The sequence below is a fragment of the Bactrocera neohumeralis genome, unplaced genomic scaffold (assembly GCF_024586455.1).
Source record: "Bactrocera neohumeralis isolate Rockhampton unplaced genomic scaffold, APGP_CSIRO_Bneo_wtdbg2-racon-allhic-juicebox.fasta_v2 cluster09, whole genome shotgun sequence".
In the NCBI taxonomy this organism is placed as follows: Eukaryota; Metazoa; Arthropoda; class Insecta; order Diptera; family Tephritidae; genus Bactrocera; species Bactrocera neohumeralis.
Genome location: NW_026089622.1, coordinates 285,801 through 290,614, shown reverse-complemented (window position 1 = coordinate 290,614; position 4,814 = coordinate 285,801). Strand labels below are relative to the sequence as shown.

At 30.6% G+C, this 4,814-nt stretch overlaps 1 long non-coding RNA gene across 1 annotated transcript; it reads left to right on the top strand.

The window, feature by feature from the left end:
• The first annotated feature begins 293 nt into the window (after positions 1-293).
• LOC126763993 (uncharacterized) lies at positions 294-2,880 on the top strand. The gene is made up of 3 exons (XR_007667747.1): positions 294-417; positions 473-1,016; positions 1,076-2,880. It is a non-coding gene; the product is annotated as an uncharacterized LOC126763993 (long non-coding RNA).
• Positions 2,881-4,814: the final 1,934 nt, after the last annotated feature.

The following is a 4,814-nucleotide window of genomic DNA, read 5'->3' as shown; positions in this document are numbered from 1 at the left end:
GAGAGAGAAAGAGGGAGAGCTACACAGCTAGTGTTATTAATTCTCTGACAAGCAGTGTTGCCGTTTTGCTTACTTGTAAGCAAAAGTGCTTACTTTTTCTCTTCATGTTAAGTTGTGCACTTTTCCCCCATTTTGCTTACTTTTTTCTTTAGATCTTTTAAATTGAAGTGTATTATTTATTGATTTTAGGTATTTCAAATAAATTTAAATAAGTGACAGCACTGTTAAGCACTTATACATTTCATAGTCATGTTATTGATGCAAGTGGCAGCACTGTTCACTTTTGACGTTTGTATGCTGTGCTATGATTTCAAGAAAGTAGCTATAATCCTGCTATTGATGCAAGTGGCGGCAATGTAAATTTTTTACTTTTGTATACTGTGCTGCTGTAATTAATAAAGTAGCATTTATGGATAGGTGAGTAAAAGTGTAATTCATAGTTTTAATTTATTTATCAATTATACTTTAATAGGTATTTGATTAAAAAAAAACAAGCCGTCAGAGCCATCGGAAATAATTGTCCCACTATCTTATAGTGAAAGCAGTTTAGTTCTTTGGAAACATTATTATATTCCAAACGCTTATTTTTTTCATACTTGATAGCGACACTCATGAAGCACAAGCAAAAAAAAACTGAACGAAAGTTTAGGTCAGCTTGGCTAAGTAAATTTCCTTGGCTGCAGGACAACGATGCGTCCAGCTTTTGTATAGCCTGCGAAAAGAAAATTGCAAATAACGTGACGTACTTTAACAAGCATTCTAATTTATCCTGCCACTTGCAAAATGTTGAGCGTAAAAAAGATCAAGTGAACATCGAATCATGCATGAATGTGGAAAAGCAGCAACTTTCCCAGCAAGTGCGTCAAGCTGAACTGACATTGGTCATGTTTTTGATATGCCATTTCTGTTGATGTATTCTTTGCCGTCTCTTATTAAAGAATGCTGCCCGGACTCAAAAATTGCAGCTGCTCTTCAAATGGCAAGAACCAAGTCAGCAAATGTAGCAGAAATTTTAGGTAATATATATGCGCATTTCTTCCTCTTTGCTCAAGAAAATATTTATTTATTTATTTAGGTAATAAGGCAAGGGATAAAATTGTGGATCAATTAAAACAAATAAAATTTTCGCTCATTGTTGATGAAACTACCAACGTATCAACGAAGAAATCGTTAGTCTTAATTGCGAGATATTTTGACCATTTGACAAAAAGAATAAGCGACAAATTTTTGGGTTTAATCAGCGTAGTAAAGTAAAGTATTAAAGAATTTTTCAACGAACAGGGCGTTCCATTAGAGAACATCATAGGTCTCGCCACCGATGGCGCAAATGTAATGGCCTCAGAGGTAAATGGATTAGCAGGAAAGTTTAGAAACGATGTTAATTTGTTTTATTTAAAATGTTCTTGCCATTCACTACATTTATGTTCCGCTTACGCGTGTAAAAAACTGCCTGGTCAAATTGAACAACTTTGCCGTAATATTTACAAATTTTTTGCACACAGTCCAAAAAGAATTGAAGAATTTAAAGATTTTCAAGATTATTGTTCGGTGCAGCCACATAAAATATTGGGTATTTCCATGACCAGATTTCTTTCACTGGAAGCAGTCATAAATAGAATAATAGAACAGTGGAATCCATTACAGTTATATTTTTTAGACTCTGTGTTGGAAGTAAATGGAATCAAAGCCAATGAGATGGCAGTGCAAATGAATGATCCTGAAATCAAAACCTACTTTTTTTATCATATATCCTCAAAATCATAAATGATCTCAACAGGGAATTTCAATCGGAAAAAGTTCGCTTGCCTTATTTATATTCCCATCTGGACACGACTTTCAAATTATTATTAAGCAATTTCATTAAAATTGAATATGTAAGCGGTTATCATTAGAAAATATTAATTTTCACGAAAAAGAAAACTATTTACCAATAGAAGAAATATGCATTGGATCCAAGGCAGAACAACATTTGCAAAAAAATAAACTATCCTTTTCTGATACAGTTAGAATAAAAAATAGCATTTTAAATTTTTATTTGGAGCTGTTGCAGCAAATTAAAAAAAGGTTCGATTTTTCGAGAAATGACCTAAAATTATTATCGATTATTACGCCCAGCATAGTTTTATCTGATCATCAAACACAAATTGAGCCCTTGTTGTATCAATTTTCCAATTTATTTGAATTTAATGAGGACGTAATTGTACAGCAATGGAAAATATTAAGATTTTCCAAACTCGATTTGAAAAGGGATATGGATATTGAAGATTTGTGGGAACAAGTTTCATACCATAAAGATGGAATGGGCCAACATTGTTTTAAGGATTTGACCAATTTGGTACAAAATTTAATAACATTGCCGCACAGCTCAGCAGCTGCTGAACGGCAATTTTCTGAATTAAATCTGATAAAAACGAAATTGAGAAATAAACTCAGCTTAAAAACTATTAATAACATAATGCTGGCCAAAGAACTGTGCACTAGTCGCAAGCCAAATTATGTTTGGTCTGCTGCAAAAGAAAATCTTTAAAAATATATGAAAGTTTAAAAAATTACACAAACTTTACAAAAGATAATCAGATTTAAAAAAAAATTTAAAAAAAATTACAAATTTTTTATTCAGAATTTTCAAAAAGTCGTATACTCAACGAATAAAATTTATGTACAATTAAGTGCAAGTTTCAAGTCGCTGAAAACTACCGTTAAGTTTTAGAATTTTGAGTTTTTTAAGCCAAATTGCATTCCCGAAATCTCTGAAATTTGATTATTTTTGGTAAAGTTTGTGTAATCTTTAAACTTGTATTTATTTTGTATCTGTTATGCATCGAACTATGTTTTAAATGAAAATTCTTTAAAATAAATAAATAAATATAATAATTTTGCTATTATTTTGACCGCAACTGTAAACCGAATTTATTACTTTTTGAAAAAGTAACTTATTTTTAAACATTTTTTTTAGTTACCTACTTATTTAAAATGTTAATGAATGGTTATCTTTATTTTGTTACTTATATTTATAAGCATACGTTTTGTTATTATAAATTAAAGTGAACTTGAAAAAATTTTTGCTTACTTTTTTTTCAGTTTGCTTACTTTTTTGAATTTGTATGTTTACAAAAAAAAAATTTTCAGTGGCATCACTGCTGACAAGCCACCCTATTGGCGTTGATGTGAATGCAAACTTGTAGGTATGTATGTTTGTCGGCAAAATAGACATTTGATTTTATTTCCATCGTTTTGTAAGAACTCTAGTTTTTACTCCGTCCTGTCCAAGAATGATAGAATACAAGATTACGACAACCGCCATTATGAAACGTCATAGTTACGTGTTGAGAAGAAGAAGAGTGAAAAACTGTCAAATGGCTTGCAAATTGTAAACAGAAAAGTAAACACTTTTGTAAATTCGCAAAATATTGTTAATTCTTTCGATTTTAATAAAAAGTTTTAGTGAAGCGATTGAATATTGTTGAGTGAAAAGATTTGAATCATTTCTAAAGAAATATATCGGCCTATTGATAATAAAATTGTCTATTAAGTTGTGATTCAAATGGAGAAGACGTTTCTTGTGTTGTATATAAATATATACATATATTATAAGTTCAGATGTATCAGATGTATGAAATTATGATAAAAGAATTGTGAAATTATTAATTTAGTATTAAATATATCATTTCTTTTGCAAAATAACACCAATTTTTTGGCAACTTTTAAATCGGCCGGAAAACTGAAAAAACTCGTTTTCGATCCTTTAATTGCATAATAATTATTACAACAAGCCACTGCACATTTCATTTTAAAAAATTAATATATTTATGCTTAGAAATTTAAATAAATACAACAGTACACTTACACTGGTTTTCTTCATTTGAACAATTTCCACACATGCTACTCTATTTATTGTGGATGTGCCTAAAACTAATTATATACATATTTTCTCGCAACAATATTCTAAACATTCCACTGAAATTTTTCCTGCAAATACGAATGAAATAATATTATTTTGGGAATTTCAAAAAGTGTTTACTTTTTGTTTACAATTTGTATGCATTTCTATGCTTGTTCGTCTCAACGCGTAAGTGTGACGTCACGAAATTGTTGCACAATGTATTTGTTTTTGTAAGAATTGTCAAGAGCTAAACCGAAAAAAACTAACTGTAAACTAGTGTCGTAATCTTGTATTCTATCATTCTTGGTCCTGTCTCAGCGGGAACTAGCCGTTGTGTTCCGGTGCACAGATCATTTCATAAGAGGAATGCTTATTAAAACATTAAATGGTTATATTCGCAATAAAATAATTTTTACGTTATAAATTCATACAAATTCATACTAATTTTAAAATAAAATCATCTAAAACATAATAACTCAAATAGTTATGTGGCAGTGCGGCCCCTGGCCTTTCCTCGTTGCCTTTTTGTTCGAAAAAAAAAAAATAAAAATTTGCGTTTGCAAAAATATTGCGTTACAATAACATTGATTTAAGTCGCTGCTTGTTTCCAGTTTGCCATCATGAATATTCACTTCTTCCGCGCTGAGGGACTCCACGTAACCTGCCGTAATTGCCCAAAAATTTCATAGCTTCTTAATTTTGCTCGAAGAGACCATTTGTTGGTAAAATTTGAAATATTGAAACACATTGTGTTTTCGTGTAACATTCTATTTTTATAAACTTAAAACTTGCAGCTATCGATTTATTTGTTTTTTAGGGTTGTCAACACTTTACTTCATAAATGGCGGCAAATTTAAATATTGCGTTAATTTCAGGAAACTTTTTATTATGCATGAAAAACACCTGTCCTCGCTTTCTCTCAGCTGGTTCA